The sequence below is a fragment of the Rhinatrema bivittatum genome, chromosome 14 (genome assembly GCF_901001135.1).
Source record: "Rhinatrema bivittatum chromosome 14, aRhiBiv1.1, whole genome shotgun sequence".
In the NCBI taxonomy this organism is placed as follows: domain Eukaryota; kingdom Metazoa; phylum Chordata; class Amphibia; order Gymnophiona; family Rhinatrematidae; genus Rhinatrema; species Rhinatrema bivittatum.
This window is the reverse complement of record NC_042628.1, coordinates 12,196,127-12,218,030: the sequence shown is the minus strand read 5'-3', so window position 1 is coordinate 12,218,030 and position 21,904 is coordinate 12,196,127. Positions and strand designations below refer to the sequence as shown.

At 45.9% G+C, this 21,904-nt stretch overlaps 1 protein-coding gene and 1 pseudogene across 1 annotated transcript in view; one reads left to right on the top strand and one right to left on the bottom strand.

The window, feature by feature from the left end:
- The window catches only part of MAD1L1 (mitotic arrest deficient 1 like 1), an 841,854-nt gene that overhangs the window by 99,982 nt on the left and 719,968 nt on the right, over positions 1-21,904 (bottom strand). The window lies entirely within an intron of this gene.
- On the top strand, positions 12,427-14,902 carry LOC115075681 (annotated as a pseudogene).

Here is a 21,904-nt window from a genome sequence, read left to right as displayed (position 1 = left end):
TTTTTTCCCCTGCCAACCCCTCCCCTCCCAGCACCGCTGCAAGAAAAAACAAAGTAACCCTCCCACCACTGACCCTGACCTTCTCCAACTCCCCATACCCATTTTACCCCATCCATGGGGTCATAGAACTTGAAATGGGGGCAGTTGGTTCCTGCCCTGCCAGATCCGGTTTTGAAAATGGCGCCAGACCTGGAGTGGGGCAGGAGGGCCCAGGCCATGCCTCCTGCCCCATTTCAACTTCTGTGACCCCCCCCCCCCCCAGATAGGGTAAGAAGAGAATAGGAAGGTCTGGCCAGGGTGGGGGTTAAATTTTTTTTTTTTTTTTTATTGTGGCAGAACCGCGGAGGGAGGGGCTTGCTTTGGTGCTGTGCCCTGGGGGGCCGCTTTCTGAAACGAAAAGGAAAACTCAACACATTTTGTTGGGGATTTTCTGTCTAGTTTTGAAACATTTATTTATTTGTTTATACAGTTTCGATCCCGCTGATCCACAAATCTCAGCAGGTATCAGAAAATGCACACATAAAATACAATCAAACAGCCACGGAAAGAGAATGTTTCATTGCATTTTTTATGTCGTTTAAAAATGAATGCACAGCCCTATCGGACTTGCCCATCCCGCAGTAGAGCACTTTTTATCCAGAAAACCCCGCGGGCCCCAGGTTCTGTTCCGTTATCCAGAATCTGGCGCTGTGCAGACTTCATAACCCAGTGCCTCGGCTCCTCCTGGGTTGCCCACAAGCTATTTGTGTGCAGAGGCAGCCGGGGCGGATCAGCAGCATCGCTCTTTTCCAGTTTCCAGGAATCCCGGCAGTAGCGAGCCTGGCAGGAAACGGGCCAAAAGGCCGCCAAGTATCAAAATTTGATTGCAAGTGTGGCGGTGAGTGTTGGAAAAGCAAAAAAGTATTTATAAATCTAGTCCAGGAGTGAATCTGTTATTAGAGGGAAAAAAAAAATCAGCTTTCTTCAGAGAGAAATCCAGGAGAAAAGGAGAAAAGGCGTGTTCTGTGCATTGAACGGAAAGCGGAGCTGTTTAAAAAGCCTTCATCATGACATGAGCGTTGCGGAGTACTCGACAATCTATGACACGAAGGCACAGGAACCTTAGATTCCAAAGATTTATGCCGAAAGTGACTAAACACAGAGCATTATGCGGGCCTCTGATTTCTGATTCACACAGCGTGCTGCATGAGTGATTTCGCCGGCATCGCAGAGATGGAGCGTCTGTGCTAATGGAGAAGCCAAGGATATTTTCGCCCAGAACTGACTATCACTATTCCAGTGTAAGAGTCACCATGGTTATTCATTGCCTCAGAGCTGCTGGTGAAAAGCTGTATGCGGGCCGTGAGCCTGCAGAGAAGGAGGGATGTGCATGGCAGGAAATGTCATCTCCTTTCAGTTTCTCCCTTCCTTTTTTTTCCCTCATGTTTTGTTGATTTTGATTTTTTTTATTTGATTAAAACAAAATGCACATTTAAAAAATGAAAAGGCTAGGCTATCCTTTAAACAATTTTAATATTAAATTATTTTTCATGTTACCCGTCTGCTTATTACAGCAGGGGCATGAAACACAAAGTGATCCCTTCAATCAGTTGTATCTTACACAAAGCCGTACTATGAAATATAAATGTTCCATGTTTCATTGTTCCCTATGTTCCAAATGTTCCATTGTTCCCAATGTTCCAAATGTTCCATGTTCCGTCTCCAGGCAAATTCTTGTTCTCTGTTTCAATGTAAACCGATGTGATTTGTATTTCATACAGGAACACCGGGATATAAAAATTAAAAATGAATGAATGAATGCTCTTGGGTTATGGCTTTAGGCAGCTGAGGTGTATTCAACATCATATACTGATTATAGAGAAATTCTGTTCCAGCAATTAGTAACCTAGTGAATGTTGACAGATAAAGGCCATTTGGACCATCAGGGTGCCCAGATTGAGACTCCTTCTCTGGGTTTTCTACTGCTTTGGGTAAACAACACAAATTGCCCAGCGGTATCCCAACCCTCTAGCTCCCCCATGCCGGACACCAGACCTCTCTTTATAATGATTGGTCAAATGGAGTTGTCATTTCTCTCAATCTACTACTGCAAGAAAAAGCATGGCTGACCTGCCTTGAATACAGGAGGTGGTAGAATAGTGATTCTGCTTTCACTGAGTAGGAATAACCCTCCCCCCAATAATGAGTAGAGCCATCCACCCTAATTTATTAAAATTAATTTTGTACTTTCTTGCCTTTAATTATGAATTTGTAAAATGGAGCAATTTATGCAAGTGCTATAATGATTTACATAGAAATGACAGCAGAAAATGACCAAACGGTCCATCCAGTCTGCCCAGCAAGCTGCCACGCCATACAGGTCACCCCCATAATTAGTTTCCCAAAACATCAGTCAGGGCCTTTGGCAGTTGTTGTCTGAGTCCAGCTCCCCGTCACTTCCTGCGGTTGAAGATTAAGCAATGTTGGAGTTGCATCAACAGTATCAGGCTTATTGGTTAAGGGTAGTAAGAGCTGCATATCAGCAAGTTACCCCCATTCTTATTTGTTTAGCCAGACTGTAAAATACAAGGTCCTTGTTGGTTGCTGTCTGAAACTAATTCCCCTTTTCCCCCTGCCGTTGAAGCAGAGAGCAATAATGCAGTTGCATCAACAGTATGAAGTCCCATATGTTAAGGGTAATAACCACCACCGCACCAGCAAGTTACCCCATGCACTCTATTATTCATTCTATCCTCTAGCCTTTAGGGATCCACAGTGTTTATCCCACGCCCTTTGAACTCTTTACGCCATTTGGGAAAAAGAGCAACCAGCAAAATCCATTTCCATTACTGGAACCAACCCATTTGCTGCCTTTTTTGAAGGCTATTTTTACACCCCCAGCAGGCCCATTAGGCAAACGAGGCAGTCGCCCACAGCACCAAGATTACGGGGGTGGCAAAATCTTGCCACAGTGTGAGGTCCAGAGGGGTGCTGTGCCAGAGCCAATACCATCAAAGACGGGAGCGCTGTGCTGGAGCCACTGCAAACAGTAGTTAAGTTGGCTGAGGGGATGTGAATAACCAAAGGTTCACCTAGTGTGCCAAATATGCTTGCACCGGCCGTGTACGCAGGCATGTGCAGTTCTAGACTATACTTGATGAAGCATCATTCTGTCTACTTGAACTGTAAGGGACATTATTGAATTGAAGTTGGCCATAGAGGCAAAAACTCATAATAAAAACTTTTTTAAATATATCCGAAGCAAGAAACCTGTGAGGGAGTTGGTTGGACCATTAGATGACAGAGGGGTTAAAGAGGCTCTTAGGGAAGATAAGGCCATTGCAGACAGACTAAATGAATTCTTTGCTTCCGTGTTTATAATGAGGATGTTGGGGAGATACCGGTTCCGGAGATGGTTTTCAGGGGTGATGAGTCAGAAGAACTGAACAAAATCACTGTGAACCTGGAAGATGTAGTGGGCCAGATTGACAAACTAAAGAGTAGTAAATCATCTGGACCAGATGGTATGCATCCTAGGGTACTGAAGGAACTAAAAAATGAAATTTCTGATCTATTAGTTAAAATTTGTAACCTATCATTAAAATCATCCATTGTACCTGAAGACTGGAGGGTGGCCAATATAACCCCAATATTTAAAAAAGGCTCCAGGAGCGATCCGGATAACTATAGACCAGTGAGCCTGACTTCAGTGCCAGGAAAAATAGTGGAAACTATTTTCAAGATCAAAATCGTAGAGCATATAGAAAGACATGGTTTAATGGAACACAGTCAACATGGATTTACCCAAGGGAACTCTTGCCTAACAAATCTGCTTCATTTTTTTTGAAGGGGTTAATAAACATGTGGATAAAGGTGAACTGGTAGATATAGTGTATTTGGATTTTCAGAAGGCGTTTGACAAAGTCCCTCATAAGAGACTTCTAAGAAAACTAAAAAGTCATGGGTTAGGAGGCGATGTCCTTTCGTGGATTACAAACTGGTTAAAAGACAGGAATCAGACAGTAGGATTAAATGGTCAATTTTCTCAGTGGAAAAGGGTAAACAGTGGAGTGCCTCAGGGATCTGTACTTGGACCGGTGCTTTTCAATATATATATATATAAATGATCTGGAAAGGAATACGATGAGTGAGGTTATCAAATTTGCGGGTGATACAAAATTATTCAGAGTAGTTAAATCACAAGTGGATTGTGATACATTACAGGAGGACCTTGCAAGACTGGAAGATTGGGCATCCAAATGGCAGATGAAATTTAATGTGGACAAGTGCAAGGTATTGCATATAGGGAAAAATAACCCTTGCTGTAGTTACACGATGTTAGGTTCCATATTAGGAGCTACCACCCAGGAAAAAGATCTAGGCATCATAGTGGATAATACTTTAAAATCGTCGGCTCAGTGTGCTGCGGCAGTCAAAAAAGCAAACAATGTTAGGAATTATTAGGAAGGGAATGGTTAATAAAACGGAAAGTGTCATAATGCCTCTATATCGCTCAATGGTGAGACTGCACCTTGAATACTGTGTACAATTCTGGTCGCCGCATCTCAAAAAAGATATAGTTGCAATGGAGAAGGTACAAAGAAGGGCGACCAAAATGATAAGGGGAATGGAACAGCTCCCCTATGAGGAAAGGCTGAAGAGGTTAGGGCTGTTCAGCTTGGAGAAGAGATGGCTGAGGGGGGATATGATAGAGGTGTTTAAGATCATGATAGGTCTTGAACGAGTAGATGTGAATCGGTTACTTCCACTTTCGAATAATAGAAGGACTAGGGGGCATTCCATGAAGTTAGCAAGTAGCACATTTAAGACTAATCGGAGAAAATTCTTTTTCACTCAACGCACAATAAAGCTCTGGAATTTGTTGCCAGAGGATGTGGTTAGTGCAGTTAGTGAAGCTGGGTTCAAAAAAGGTTTGGATAAGTTCTTGGAGGAGAAGTCCATTAACGGCTATTAATCAAATTTACTTAGGGAATAACCACTGCTATTAATTGCATCAGTAGCATGGGATCTTCTTAGTGTTTGGGTAATTGCCAGGTTCTTGTGGCCTGGTTTTGGCCTCTGTTGGAAACAGGATGCTGGGCTTGATGGACCCTTGGTCTGACCCAGCATGGCAATTTCTTATGTTCTTAATTTGTTATGTTCTTATCATGCACATATTGACTTGAACAATAGAGAAACAATCACTGAATGAGAAGAGATGTGGAACTAAAATAGTTCAGAAACTTTCCAATGCACATTAGGACAGGCTGCAGCAAGGCAGAATAAGCAGGGGTGTGCAAACCAGTCATTAGGCCCCCTCCCCCCAAGCCATATCTCTAATGAATATGCATGAGAAATATTTGCATACATAGGAGCTAGTGCATGCAAATACATCTCATGCATATTCATTTATTTGAAAGCACTTACTGACTGCTTGACGCTACATAAATAATTACAAGTAGAGATCCTGAAAACCTGACTAGCTGGGGGCAACCGGTTCGAGCACTCCTGGGCTAGAGAACTCTGTAGTGAGATGTCTCTTAAAAATATAAATTGACCCTACTTCCTACAAGAAAATATCTTCTTCAGTAACATTATATCAATGAAAGATAATTAGGCTGCTGTGCTTATTCCAAGATTATGCAAAATATGGCAGTCTCGAACACTGAATTACAAAAATAACACAACTGTAACATGGATTATGTTCAATTTTAGTATCTGAATACTTTACAGTAATCCAGAGATTAATATTCAAACCCTACACACTGACCGAGCATGGATTTAACACTTCCAGGATGCAGTAAGAGGACAAAATTGTTCAGAACTAGTGCCTCTTTTGTGCACTGGAATATTTTTTGTTTCACTTTCGTAAATAGCACACAGTATTTACATAATAAGATACTCCTTTAACGATTTTGACGATACTACTATTATATATTCAGAACATCAATACAAATTCACCTTTAAGTTAACTGTATAAACTATATCAAAATCCCAACTTTCATAAATTTCTTATGTTTTTCATAAACGACCTTCATATCGCCCTGCAGTGTTTTTTGGGCTTTATTGCTCCATCGTTTAAACTGCTAGAGGGCCATTTTTAATAATTGGTCGTATACTGACACTCAAAAAATATTTTTCTTTTTTTCCTTTTTTTTATATTTTATTAAAAACTCAGTGCTATATCGTAGCGCACAGAAATTCTTTAAAGCATTTGATATTCGCCAATATCAGGTTCTTCCCTTAAATGGCAGAGCTCAGTTCAGCTCTATTCAGTCTGAGTACGAGTGTTCCTCTTGGGGAGATAGCACAGCTCAGTGCAACGTGATCACGTTTCGCGTCCCAGCTGCCTCAGGGACCTCTCTGATATCAAGATTGTATTCCAGATTCCAAGGGATTTTTTCTCAATTTCAGATCATATTGATTTCATCCGCGGGCGTTATCATTACATCCCCGCGGGAGATACAATTCCGCGGGGATGTTGCAGATCTTAGTATCATCCACAAATAGACAAACTTTACCTTCTATCCCCTTCTGCAATGTCGCTCACAAAGACATTGAACAGGACACCGATACCTGTGGCACTCCGCTTAACACAGCTCTCTCTTCAGAGCAGGTTCCATTTACCATTACACGCTGGCTCCTATCCATCAAGCAGTTTGTAATCCACGCCACCACCTTGGCGCTCACTCCCAAGCTTCTCATTTTATTCACAAGCCTCCTGTGTGGGACTCTATCAAAGCTTTGCTGAAATCCAAGTAGATCACATCGAGCGCTCTTCCTAGATCCAGTTCTCTGGTTACCCAATCAAAAAAAATCAATCAGATTCGTCTGCCTGGGGTCCAGCAACCCACCAGATTTGTAGATAGTTCATTATCCTTTCCCTTCTGCAGAGTCTCCATAAATTTTCCCACCACCTATGTAAGACTAATTGGCCTGTAGTTTCCAGCCTCCTCTCTTGTGAAGCTCTTCTCCAATCCCACGGCACCACTCCCGTTTCCAGGGATCTATTGAACAGGTCCTTCAGCGGACCTGCCAGCACATCTCTGAGCTCCCTCAGTATCCTGGGATGTACCGAGAGAGAAGTTGCATGCACTGCCTTCATTGTATGCAGATCTCTCTCATGCATATTCATTGTGAATATCCTGAAAACCTGACTGGCTAGGTTTGTCCACCTGGAAATTGTACAGTAATGTAGCCCTGACATCTGCTGAATATACATTTATCCATTTTAGATGAATGTATTTTAGTATTTAAACTTTTTCTGTCCCATCCTAGAGCAGTCTCCCGGGCCCCATGTTATTGAACTAAAAGAGAACATAACTGGCTTCTCTTCATTTTAACACGTGGTTCCTTTTCCCCCAAATTCTTCTCCTCCTCTCTGCCTGATTAAACAATTATAATTTGCAATGCAGCACGCCTGTCTCTGCCCTGCTCTCTCTCCTTTGGTTAATGGCAAATTGACCCGAGTCATTGGTGAAGTCGGCAGGTAAAATAGATGGAAAGGAAAGCAGCAAAATCAGGAAGAGTCTGTGCACCTGAAAATAGAGAGAGGGGGGCTGTGCTGGGGGGGAGGGGCGCATAAATGGAGCGGTCTGGATCTCTTCCCTAGAATTTTATTCTGCTTCTTGCCACCTTAACGTGGATTACATTCAGGCCCCGTAGATATTTCCCTGTCCCCCGAGGGCTCACCTGAAGCAGTGGAGGATGAAGTGTCTCGCCCCAGGTCACAAGGAGTAGCTTCCCTGGTTCATAGCCCACGGCTACTCCTCCACTCCAGTTAATTGGATTCTCTCTAAATCTTTAAATAACTCATCCTACATCACTGAAAGATTTTTTTTTCTATCTGGCTCCACCTTACAATTCCATTCACTGAGGGGGTGGGTGGGGGGTTTGTCTCTCTTTATTTCAATGATTTTTTTGCTGCTGATCTGGCATTATTTAAATTTTATTAAGCAAACAAAAAAAAAAAACAAACAAACAAAAGAACTGACTGAGTTCACTTTGCACTGGAAGAAAGTAAATTTATTTTAATGGAAACCCACTGTGACGGTGCAACACAATCACATTAAAAGAGTAACTCCAGGCAGCTCGGTGGTGGTGCTGTGCACCCTGGGTTCCGTTCCTGGCCCGGGTTTTCCTCTCCTTGGGCCAGCAGGGGGGGTCAGGAATGCTGCGGAGTCAGCGTTCAGAGCCCCTAACTCACCGTCTTCCACAATAGTGACACCTAGTGGCTGGCGTCAGTGCCTGTCATTGCAGGCCTCTGGAAGGAGCCCTGGTGCACGGCCCCCGGAGAAGGACTTGTTTCTGTTCTGACTGCAGTAAAGGAGGCTGGGAGGGGAAAGGCAATGGGGAAGAGAAGGCAATCCCCGGACAGGTGCAAATGATAGCTCATGGTGCCAGGTTCCAATTCTAATTCCAAAGGAGTTGGAACCTCAGAGCAGGAGAAAGCTGGCAATAAAAATAACAACAATTGTGTATATCTCACTCTGAGATCTAATAAAAGAACATTAGAGTATAACAAAGCTGCAATACTTTGAGCTCTGAAGACATGCTGCCAGGACGCAATGTCGATTGTACATAGGAGGGACAGGGAGTTTGGTGTGGGTTAAATCTATACCCCATGCAAACAGGTGATCATGGGTTTCGGGTTGGATAATCAGTCAAATCAGGACAGGCCTCAAAGGGCATTGGATAAGTCTTTGCTCAGGTCAGAAAACTCTGAACCACTGGTCCCCTCCATAACCACCTAGTTCAAATTTTGTTTTGTTTTGCTCCGTTTGGATGTCTTTCTTTGCAGATCTACATTATCTTAGGGAGGGTAATTTTGTAACTGTGGGAAACTTATGCGGAAGCGAGGCGCACAAATTATACAGATTTTCAAATCACATATATATATATATACACACAAGCTTGCTTTGAAAGTTATGTGAACGTACACTCAATCTCGCCTGCACAAAGTTTCAGCTTCTTTTTGCAACAAGTAACTTCTGTAGGTGAATTTGTGTGTATACATATTTTTTTTTAAGTACGAGGGACATCTGTCGAACAAGTGCACGTATCAGCATATTCTCAGATATACGGCCACCAGCAGATATACGCGAGTATTTCATAACCCACATGTATGATATACACATGTTTTATAAATACACACAGATGAATGCTTACATGCGAATACGTGCAAGGCAGTGAAGCCACATATAACAATGCATTGAAAGTGCATTCTTTTCCTACCTGTTTAAAAAATATATCCGCATATATTTTATGCGCAAGATTAAAGTAGGTCTGTACGCGCATAAGTTGGCCAATTTAAAAAATGCAAGCGTAAATGAAATTAACCAGTTTATCAATTGGACCACCAGTTCGTCGAGACCTTCCTAGTGCTTCAGCCAGACCTCCCAGCCGGTCAGTACTTCAAATAAACACTTTTAATATCATTAACACCAGATAATTAGCAGATGCAAAAATAAGCAAATAAGCTGGCAAATGCACGTGCACGTATGTCTTTTAAAATAGCAACTTATGTGCACAAGTTTTGGCCTCATTCAGAAACCTGGACCGTCCCTTCTTATGTTGGAGTGCAGCGTTGTCTGCGGGAAAGCAAAAATGTGTGTGTGTTTTAGGTTTTTTTTTTAAATATGGAGATACAGGAGTAGAGGCTCTACTTACACATGAAGGGTTCTGAAAATTCACCCCATACATGTAAATCCAAACCCCACACCCCTAACATAGCACCCACAGACGTTAGCATTACATGTGAGCTGTTTTAAAAATTACGCCTCCCCCTTTGAACGTAAGCCCCTCCAGGAATTCCACGGTATCCTAAGTTTGTTAGTGATTGCCAAAAAAACAGGCATCGTAGACTCTGGTCTCCCCTGGCCCCAGCTTTGGGTGAAAGCTGAAATGAAATTCTCATACACAATTAGTGACGGCAGATTCGTTTCTATTTATTGATTAGAGAAGTGTGCCTTGCAATGCTCATGCAGGTGGAATCAATACAGTCCAACTGCCTGGCTGAAATAATGCAAACCTCGGCTGGGTCCTGTCCTGTACTCTCCCAGTCAGCAGCGGTCACTCATAAGCTTGTCAGAAAAGGAGAGGGAATGTCAGTCTCCTAAGCACCGCTGAGACCTCATCTAGAGCATTTTGCCCAATTCAGGGGACTGTTTCTTCAAAAGAAGAGCTACCAAAATGGTGCAGAGCCTTTAGCAAAAGCCCTATGAATTAGGACTTAGAACTTAAATGTGTGTACATAGAAGTGAGGTGGGAGAACGATGATTCGATAGAGGCATTTCAAATACCTCAAAAGTATAAATAGTGCCCATGAAGCAGTAATTTTCCAGTGGAAATTTCTAGAACAAAAGGTCAAGTCATGAGACTCAAATGGGATTAGACTGACAAGTAACACAACAAAATATTTCTTCACAGAAAGGGCGTTGGCCAAGTAGAACAGCCTCCTATTGGAAATGGTAGCGATGAAAACCATAACAGAATTCAATAAAGCATCAGATAAGCGTAGAGGAACCTTCAGTAGGGTAAAGCCTGAGGTCAAGCAGAGTCCCAATGTATCGGGATGAGCTAGACGTGCCTTGCGGTCCTTTATCTGGGGTCAACAGCTATGTCTTTGTTTCTATTTCTTATTCTACTTGTCCAATAAAAGATGGCATTCCTCCCCCCCCACGGATGTCAGAATATCTGTACCATGTGAAAAACGCACACGTTCATCATTTTCTAATTTCAGAAGTGTCGCTCGGGAGTTAGCCTCCAGTCCAGGGCCAAGCAACTCTGGTCCTGGAGGCCCACAAACCGGTGCGGTTTTTCAGGATATCCTCCATGAATATGCACGACGTAGAGTTCCACCCACTGCAGCAAGTCCTGGACTGGACTTGACTACCCCCCCCCCCCCCCACCACCCCCCCCCCCCCCCCCCGATCTAGCTCGGCTTGCAGTTTGCTTGTGGCTTTAGCCTCTCTCTCACTGAATCCGTTCAGGGATGTCAGAGCGAGGCCCCCTCAGAAAAGAGCTCATCAAGGCCTCGCCCTCACTCTCCCGTGCAGCAGGAAGTGCATCACCATTTGCACTGAATATGTTGCGAGTGCCTTTCTGGGAAGGACATCCCTACGCCAAGCCACGAGGCCTCAGATCCCAGAGTCGTGTCACGGCAATCTAATAAACAAAGAGATAAGCCCTGCCTGCCCATGTACCATCTCCTTAATGCTGTCATTTCATTCACGCTTTGCAAAGTAAATAAGCGGCAAATTGCTTGCAGTAATGAGCTGAAATTAAACCCTGCTCCCTGATTAAAATGCATTTATTACTTTCTGTTGCTGGAGGAAGAAATCAACTAATGTGCAGCATATCGCAGATGGAAAGAGATACACAGTGTGCTAAAAGTTATTTAACGTGTTTTAATTCATTTACTATTATTCTCCCTCTGGGTCAGGCTGAGAGAGCTTCAGCAATCAACAGGCTTTTCCATTCATTTGTTTTTGTTGGCCTTGACTTGATCCCAGATATTTTCTCATGGGACTGCACTGCCTTTTTTTCATGTCCTTATATAAGCAGCAGAAAAATGCAGCTGTGAGCTGAAAATGCGTCACATATGACCTCCTCCTCCACTCCCCCCCCCCCCCCCCAAAAAAAATACAGTTAAGAGATGGCATTCCTGCCTTCTACTCCAACATCCCTAAAACTTGCTCTGTGGGCCTCCCATATTTCCAAATCTTGATCAAAACACATTTGGAAGGACTTAAAAAGAGAAGTAAAAAATAAAGATTGTCATTTTGTTCGTACAGCCAGTGGAAGTAATCCCCCAGACTTCAACCTTCTTCTAGTTATGGAGGCACGACCCCCCCACACCTCTTTTCTCCCTCTCCCCATGTTATAAACGCAAACCCTGGCCGGTACCCGAACACCAGCACTACCATGAGCACGTGGCCTAGTGTTAGTTAGACAGTGATTTTCTCTAGAGCACCCACGCCGGTCCCAACAATATCCTTCCGGAAACGTAAACGGAGGTGTAATTAACAGATATTTTCTCTTCTCTTTTTTTTTTTCCAGGAGAAACTGCTGCAGAGACTGAGAACAAAATAGACTTTGAGAAAGAAGAAGAACATTGGTTCTGGTCAGGAGATGCACAGCAGCAGCAGCAGAAGGAAAATCGGCAGAGGTAGCATGTGATAAAAAAAAAAAAAATAGAATAAAAAGGGGCGGCCTTTACGAACATTTCCGCAATCCCCTTCCCTCCCCCGACATGACTTCAGCTTTAGCTTGGAAAATGCAAAAAGAGAGCGTGTGGTGGTGATGGTGCCCTGAATGAGCCTCTCATCGTCTCGCCGACAACCGTCTTCCTAAAGAACAGGCACAGAGACCTCCAGCTTCCTTGGACAATTCTCATTTGTAGAAGGCTTGGTTCAGACCATATGGCTAAAACTAAACGAGGAAAAATCTCTGGGAAATGCTAATACTAGATTAGTCCAATCTCCGCTGCTTCCTATCTCTACCAATACATAAGAGAATTTCCTTCCCGATGGCAGGTCGCAGTGGGTTGGTGACCTCAGCACTCTGTCTGTGGGGGGCTGTCATGTCTCTCTTGTACACAGGCAGGGTGCGTGGAGACTGCTGGTTGATTGAAGGTGACAAGGGTTTTGTTTGGCTGGCCATCTGCAGCCAGAACCAGCCTCCCTACGAGGCCATCCCGCAGCACATCAACAGCACCATTGTGGACTTGCGACTCAATGAGAACAAAATTAAGAGCGTTCACTATTCCTCACTGAACCGCTTTGGCAACCTGACATACCTCAACCTGACCAAAAATGAGGTATCCTACATTGAGGATGGGCCTTCTCGGGGCAGTTCAATCTGCAAGTCCTGCAGCTTGGCTACAATCGACTGAGGAACCTGACCGAGGGCATACTCAGGGGGTTCTGGGCAAGCTGGAGTACCTCTACCTCCAAGCTAACCTCATTGAAACTGTGACACCTAATGCTTTTTGGGAATGCCCAAACATCATGAATATTGACTTATCCATGAACAGAATACAGAGACTGGACAGCACCACCTTTGTGGGCTTGAATAAATTGTCTGTGTGTGAATTGTACAGCAACCCTTTCTACTGCTCATGTGAGCTCTTGGGCTTCCTGAAGTGGCTGGCCATATTTACTAACATGACACGCACTTATGATCGCATGCAGTGCGATTCTCCACCAGACTATGCTGGCTACTTCCTTCTTGGCCAAGGTCGATCCAGTTACCGTAATGCCCTGAGCATGTTGTCTTCTCTTTGTACAACAGATGGCTTACATACTCTGATGCCTCCATTCATAACCCCAAGATACCAAGCCACCACAGGTCCATCAGAGATCCCTTGTACAGAAGACGACTGTTTCTCTGGAGATGGCACTACACATATGATCTCCTTAAGCACACCCCCTGCAGATTCCAAGGCGCATATCATCATCACACTAAATAAGTCAACAGCTAATTTGTTGGTGGAGATTCCCCACCCATACAGCAAGATGTACAGCTTGGTTCAATATAACAATGGTTTATTCACTGATATCCAAAATTGACAATGGGAAAGGAGAATATTAAAATAGATGGACTAAAACCACACACAAAATATACCTACTGTGTAACTTCTGTCCGTAGCGGCCTGAGGTTCAATCACACTTGTATAACTTTCCCTGCACCCAACCATACCACAGGGGAACTAGTGTCTAATCATTCTACTGCCACTCACTATATCATGACCATCCTGGGTGCTTGTTTGGCATGGTGATCATTTTAGGGGTAGTGTATTACTGCCTGCGCAAGAGACGGCAGCAGGAGGAAAAGCACAAAAAGGCATCAGGTAGTATGAAAAAGACAATCATTGAACTGAAGTATGGTCCTGAGCTGGAAACGCCCAGCATCACTCAGCTTTCACAGGGTCAGATTATGAGTGGAGAGACAATTTTCCCGCATCCCTTATTTGCCTTCAGCTGGGGAAGTGGAGCAGTACAAGTTAATAGAGAGTAGTGAGACTCCAAAAACCACTAAGGGGAATTACATGGAAGTGCGAACTGGGGAACAACCTGAGAGGAGGGATTGTGAGTTGTCAATTGCACCAGATAGTCAAAGCTCTGTGGCTGAGATCTCCACTATCACCAAGGAAGTGGACAAAGTCAACCAGATAATCAACAACTGTATCGATGTACTGAAATCTGAGTCCACATCTTTCCAAGGAGTGAAGTCAGGAGCTGTGTCCACAGCCGAACCTCAGCTAGTCTTGATATCAGAGCAGATCCCTAGCAAACATGGCTTCCTCTCCCCAGTTTACAAAGAAAGCTACTCTCATCCCTTGCAGAGGCATCACAGCATGGAGGCCCCACCAAAACGCTCCAGTACTTCTTCCAGTGGCTCCATACGCAGCCCTAGATCCTTTCGCTCTGAGGGCTCCGGGGCCATTGGGCATAAGTCAGAAGCCAAATATATTGAAAAGACATCCCCCACAGCAGACACCATTCTCACTGTGACTCCAGCAGCTGCCATTCTCCGAGCAGAGGCTGAGAAAATTCGCCAGTATAGTGAACACAGGCACTCGTACCCAGGTTCGCACCAGGGGGAACAGCACGACAGCATGACGGGACGCAAGCCTTCAATTCTGGAACCTTTGACCAGGACCCCGTCCCAGGGAACTAGCCTACTCCCAGCTGTCACCTCAGTACCACAATCTGAGTTATACCTCCAGCCCAGAGTATACGTACAAACCCTCGCACAGCATCTGGGAACGCTTTATAAACTGCATCGTAAGCGTCACAAAGAGGAAGAGTACATGGCAGCCGGCCATGCTCTGCGCAAAAAGGTCCAGTTTGCCAAAGACGAGGATCTTCACGACATCTTAGACTACTGGAAGGGCGTGTCTGCCCAGCACAAGTCCTGAGGTCCTCAGTATAAATACTGCACGTGACTTACAATGACTGGACCAAAATCAAACCCACAGCAGCTCTTTCTTTTTTTTTTTTTTTTCCAAGACCGTCTTATTAAAAAAAAACAAAAAAAAACTAAAGAATTAAAAAAAATATATAATTATTATATATAATATATAAAGGATATAAAAACAGAGATCTCACTGTTGTGAGTTTATGCACCAAAATCTTAAAAAAAAAAAAAAAAAAAAGACTTTGAACTGTGAGGAGAAAAAAAAATGTTTTCCTTAAAAAAAAAGTTTAAAAATACAAATAAAAAATGAACAAAGAGAAATTAAAAGTGAGGGAGAGGGAAAAAGGATGAAAATCATTACCTGGAGTATTCCAGATCTGCCCTGTTATCACATCGCATGATAATTTCATTCTGTGATATTGTGGATTCTCTGTGTACATTCGTTCTGACCCCTCTCCCCCCACACCCCCATGAAACAAAGTGAAAAAGGAAAACTGTGCACACTTTTCCTTCTTTTTTTTATTTGCATAAGCAAGAGTCTTCCAGCGCAGACTTTTACAAGATCGAAGGCTCGGTCACGGACAAGGTTTCACCACACCTCGCTGCATTCTGACATTTCACTGTACAGATAAAAAAATTTCTATATTTGCAACATTTGCCGCAAGGAGACAAAAAAAACCACACACACACAAAGAAAGAAGGAAAAAAAATGCTTATATTCTAAAATTCACTCCTGTTTGTACCAGGTTTTAATCATGAATTTTAGAAAAAAAAATTTTTTTTTTATTTTAAAAACAAAAGAAAAGTTCATTGGTTTTGGGGTTGTTTTTTTTCGATGAATGATTGTCTCAAAGTTCTGAATGAGGCGAACTGCACTGAGAAATGAAAAAAAAAAAAAAAAGACATTCTTACAGAAAATCTGTGTTTCTCTTATTATTGAAGTATTCAGGCTGGGAAGTGTAGCCTGGGAGGCAGAGTGTGACTTTCTGGTGTGTGACCGAGGTACAGCCTGGGAGGCAGAGTGTGACTTTCTGGTGTGTGACCGAGGTACAGCCTGGGAGGCAGAGTGTGACCTTCTGGTGTGTGACCTAGGTACAGCCTGAGAGGCAGAGTGTGACCTTCTGCTGTGTGACCGAGGTACAGCCTGAGAGGCAGAGTGTGACCTTCTGCTGTGTGACCTAGGTACAGCCTGGGAGGCAGAGTGTGACCTTTACTGTGTGACCGAGGTACAGCCTGGGAGGCACAGTGCGACCTTCTGCTGTGTGACCTAGGTACAGCCTGGGAGGCAGAGTGTGACTTTCTGGTGTGTGACCGAGGTACAGCCTGGGAGGCAGAGTGTGACCTTCTGCTGTGTGACCGAGGTACAGCCTGGGATGCAGAGTGTGACCTTCTGCTGTGTGACCGAGGTACAGCCTGGGAGGCAGAGTGTGACCTTCTGGTGTGTGACCGAGGTACAGTCTGGGAGGCAGAGTGTGACCTTTCTGCTGTGTGACCGAGGTACAGCCTGGGAGGCAGAGTGTGACCTTCTGCTGTGTGACCGAGGTACAGCCTGAGAGGCAGAGTGTGACCTTCTGCTGTGTGACCTAGGTACAGCCTGAGAGGCAGAGTGTGACCTTCTGCTGTGTGACCTAGGTACAGCCTGAGAGGCAGAGTGTGACCTTCTGCTGTGTGACCTAGGTACAGCCTGAGAGGCAGAGTGTGACCTTCTGCTGTGTGACCGAGGTACAGCCTGAGAGGCAGAGTGTGACCTTCTGCTGTGTGACCGAGGTACAGCCTGAGAGGCAGAGTGTGACCTTCTGCTGTGTGACCTAGGTACAGCCTGAGAGGCAGAGTGTGACCTTCTGGTGTGTGACCGAGGTACAGCCTGAGAGGCAGAGTGTGACCTTCTGCTGTGTGACCGAGGTACAGCCTGAGAGGCAGAGTGCGACCTTCTCAGGCTGTGTGACCGAGGGTACCGCCTGAGAGGCAGAGTGTGACCTTCTGCTGTGTGACCGAGGTACAGCCTGAGAGGCAGAGTGTGACCTTCTGCTGTGTGACCGAGGTACAGCCTGAGAGGCAGAGTGTGACCTTCTGGTTGTGTGACCGAGGTACAGCCTGAGAGGCAGAGTGTGACCTTCTGCTGTGTGACCGAGGTACAGCCTGGGATGCAGAGTGTGACCTTCTGGTGTGTGACCGAGGTACAGCCTGAGAGGCAGAGTGTGACCTTCTGCTGTGTGACCGAGGTACAGCCTGAGAGGCAGAGTGCGACCTTCTGCTGTGTGACCGAGGTACAGCCTGAGAGGCAGAGTGTGACCTTCTGCTGTGTGACCGAGGTACAGCCTGGGAGGCAGAGTGTGACCTTCTGCTGTGTGACCGAGGTACAGCCTGAGGAGGTAGAGTGCGACCTTCTGCTGTGTGACCGAGGTACAGTCTTAGAGGCAGAGTGTGACCTTCTGCTGTTGTGACCGAGGGTACAGCCTGAGAGGCAGAGTGCGACCTTCTGCTGTGTGACCGAGGTACAGTCTGGGAGGCAGAGTGTGACCTTCTGGTGTGTGACCTAGGTACAGCCTGGGAGGCAGAGTGCAACCTTCTGCTGTGTGACCGATGGTACAGCCTGAGAGGCAGAGTGTGACCTTCTGCTGTGTGACCGAGGTACAGCCTGAGAGGCAGAGTGCGACCTTCTGCTGTGTGACCGAGGTACAGTCTTAGAGGCAGAGTGTGACCTTCTGCTGTGTGACCGAGGTACAGTCTGGGAGGCAGAGTGCGACCTTCTGGTGTGTGACCTAGGTACAGCCTGGGAGGCAGAGTGCAACCTTCTGCTGTGTGACCGAGGTACAGCCTGAGAGGCAGAGTGTGACCTTCTGCTGTGTGACCGAGGTACAGCCTGAGAGGCAGAGTGTGACCTTCTGGTGTGTGACCTAGGTACAGCCTGGGAGGCAGAGTGCAACCTTCTGCTGTGTGACCGAGGGTACAGCCTGAGAGGCAGAGTGCAACCTTCTGCTGTGTGACCGAGGTACAGCCTGAGAGGCAGAGTGTGACCTTCTGGTGTGTGACCGAGGTACAGTCTGGGAGGCAGAGTGCAACCTTCTGCTGTGTGACCGAGGTACAGCCTGAGAGGCAGAGTGCAACCTTCTGCTGTGTGACCGAGGTACAGCCTGAGAGGCAGAGTGTGATCTTCTGGTGTGTGACCGAGGTACAGTCTGGGAGGCAGAGTGCAACCTTCTGGTGTGTGACCGAGGTACAGTCTGGGAGGCAGAGTGCAACCTTCTGCTGTGTGACCGAGGTACAGCCTGAGAGGCAGAGTGCGACCTTCTGCTGTGTGACCGAGGTACAGCCTGGGAGGCAGAGTGTGACCTTCTGGTGTGTGACCGAGGTACAGCCTGAGAGGCAGAGTGTGACCTCTGCTGTGTGACCGAGGTACAGCCTGGGAGGCAGAGTGTGACCTTCTGGTGTGTGACCGAGGTACAGCCTGAGAGGCAGAGTGTGACCTTCTGCTGTGTGACCGAGGTACAGTCTGGGAGGCAGAGTGTGACCTTCTGCTGTGTGACCGAGGTACAGCCTGAGAGGCAGAGTGTGACCTTCTGCTGTGTGACCTAGGTACAGCCTGGGAGGCAGAGTGTGACCTTCTGGTGTGTGACCGAGGTACAGCCTGAGAGGCAGAGTGTGACCTTCTGCTGTGTGACCGAAGTACAGCCTGGGAGGCAGAGTGTGACCTTCTGGTGTGTGACCGAGGTACAGTCTGGGAGGCAGAGTGTGACCTTCTGGTGTGTGACCGAGGTACAGCCTGAGAGGCAGAGTGTGACCTTCTGCTGTGTGACCGAGGTACAGCCTGGGAGGCAGAGTGTGACCTTCTGCTGTGTGACCGAGGTACAGTCTGGGAGGCAGAGTGTGACCTTCTGCTGTGTGACCGAGGTACAGCCTGAGAGGCAGAGTGTGACCTTCTGCTGTGTGACCTAGGTACAGCTGAGAGGCAGAGTGTGACCTTCTGCTGTGTGACCTAGGTACAGCCTGAGAGGCAGAGGTGTGACCTTCTGGTGTGTGACCTAGGTACAGCCTGGCAGGCAGAGTGCGACCTTCTGCTGTGTGACCTAGGTACAGCCTGGGAGGCAGAGTGTGACCTTCTGGTGTGTGACCGAGGTACAGTCTTAGAGGCAAAGTGTGACTTCTGCTGTGTGACATAGGTACAGCCTGAGAGGCAGAGTGCGACCTTCTGCTGTGTGACCGAGGTACAGCCTGGCAGGCAGAGTGCGACCTTCTGCTGTGTGACCGAGGTACAGCCTGGCAGGCAGAGTGTGACCTTCTGGTGTGTGACCTAGGTACAGCCTGGGAGGCACAGTGCGTCCTTCTGGTGTGTGACCGAGGTACAGCCTGAGAGGCAGAGTGTGACCTTCTGCTGTGTGACCTAGGTACAGCCTGAGAGGCAGAGTGCAACCTTCTGCTGTGTGACCGAGGTACAGCCTGGCAGGCAGAGTGTGACCTTCTGCTGTGTGACCGAGGTACAGCCTGGCAGGCAGAGTGTGACCTTCTGGTGTGTGACCTAGGTACAGCCTGGGAGGCACAGTGCGTCCTTCTGGTGTGTGACCGAGGTACAGCCTGGGAGGCACAGTGCGTCCTTCTGGTGTGTGACCGGGGTACAGCCTGGGAGGTGGATTAGTGCTTTCTGTAGTTGAACTGGGTGGTACAGAATAGCAGATGGCAGAAGACCTGCTGCTGCTTTGATTGGCAGGTGTGTCATGGGAGGTAAAGTGGAACCGGTTTGTGGGAGCACTGAAAGATAGAAGGGGCCAACTTGTGCAACTGGGATGAAAATGGGGCAGCCAGGGGAAGAGAAAATATCATTCCTGGCTGCCCCATCTCGTACTGGATCAGGAGGTAAGACAAGAACATCTTGGTGTGGAATCAAGAAATGAAATGGACCTACTCATATTGCAGCTCTGGGATGTGAAATGGAACTGATCAATCAGAGAACTGGCAAATTGAAGGGTGGTCTGACCCCCAGGTCAGAAGCAGAAGATAGAAATTAAATGTCCTTCAAGTTGACCTGTGATATGCTGAGTGCCACAGAAGCAGGATGATGGTAAATGTCTAACCAGGTCACTTAAGGTGAATTTTTAAAAGCTAGGCACACACCAAAGCAGGAGATACACACCGGCAAGTTCGGCCAGCGTGGGCCGAGTGGATTTTAAAAGCCACCTGTGTACACCCATAACTCCTGCCACGCACACAATGAAAAGCTCTGAGAAAGGGGCAAGGCATGGGCTTTCCTGGATTTCACCTTGAAATTTCTGCACGAATACTTATGCGCAGAGGCTGGCCTCAGAATCCCCAGCCGTGTAGCTTTACTTCTGCCGTGGATGATGATGTGTAAGTTATAAAATAAAGATAAATAGACTGAAGCAGCGGGGGTTTTTAAGAGTCTGGGCTAGCAGGGGAGAAGAGAGGCTATTGAACTAGGGGTGTTTGGAAGTCCTTATCCCTTACCTGGGTGAACTGGGAAGCAACTGCTAAAAAATGCTAATGGCGTCAGTGCGCGTCTTTTAAAATCTCCCACTTATGCAACAGAAGTGTCATTTGCACGCATAGGCGCGTGTCCACTTAGCTGCATGCACATGTGTGTGCGGTCGGGCTATTTCATAATGTGCACACACATAAGCATGTATATTATAAATGGCCAGGTCCCCGGGCGCGGGGCCAACGAGTGCACGCAAGCCTGTTTTAAAAGTTGCCATCTTAGGTTTTTTTGTATTTTTTTTTTTTTTTTACAGGAGATTTCATCTGGCCAAGGTCCAAACAAGTTTTGTGATCCCAGCTGTGTTACATGGAAGAATAAACCCCCCACCCAGATCATATAGGTTCTCAAATACAACCAGTGAGGCCAAAAAAGGGCCTAACCTCAAATCACGACTCGCAGCTTATATTTCATCTTAGACTGAGAAACGAAAGGATCTCAATGAAGACACATCTGGGATAGCAAACCAGAGACTCTTAGTCTGGAGGCTGTGAATATAAACAGGAAGCACAGCCTAATCAGAGGATAATTGCCAAAAGTCATTCCCATACAGGAAGCTTGTTATAGTATTGCCAGGAGTTTGTGCATAACCCAATTTTGTGCATACTTTCGTGTGTGCAAAAGATAGACGTTCTGAGGGGGCGGAGTTGCACTTGGCATGCATACGTTTTGGTTTTTTTTAAAGTATGGCCACGTATTATCATGCACAAGTTATGTTCTGCAGAGACCAGACCAGCTGTAGTTTTATGGGGGTGAGTTTGTCTGCCTTATCTGGGATAATTTCAAAATGAACTTACGAGCTTAGGTTTTTGCTTTGAAAATTGAGGTAACTTGTATGTTTTGAATTGCAATAAGACATAGGGGGGGGGGGGGTGTTATAGAAAGTCCCTTGACTATCAGCTTTAAGAGGGCCTAACAGTGCTTAGTGCCAGGCGAGCTGGAGTCTTTTACGCAGTTCTTAAGCCCGTAGGACAGTCTCTCGGCCCTTGAATTATGCAGCGGTGTGAAAAACGTCAGTGGAATGGCCTTAGGTTTCACGTGTGAAAGAGGAGGCAGCGATTCAGCTTATTGACTAGCATTCTGATTTTTAGCTATCAGACGTGAAGGTCAACAAATAGGTTGTGGCGATACTTTTCAACTGGACTAGCTTTCCCAGAGCTGTGCCCTCTCTCAAAAGCTATAGCCACTACAAACAGATGTTCAAATGATTCACGCGGCTAAAATCGCCTTCTTCCAACATAAATCAGCCCTTTTAAAAATATTCCCCCTTTGTCCAGGTAGATTGTCTGCCAAAATTTTAATGTGCAAAAATGGACCTGAATAAAAAGGGGGTGGAGCTAATTATTTAGCAGAGCAGACCCCACTGAGCACCATCTGACTAAATATGTGCAGACAAGTCCAGTCGCATAGATGGAAGGCCTAAAGTTATTTGGATAATTTTCATGGATAAATTAATGTGGATATTCAGGGAAACACTTATCCAGATAAATTTCACTGAATATGTGGATAAAGTTA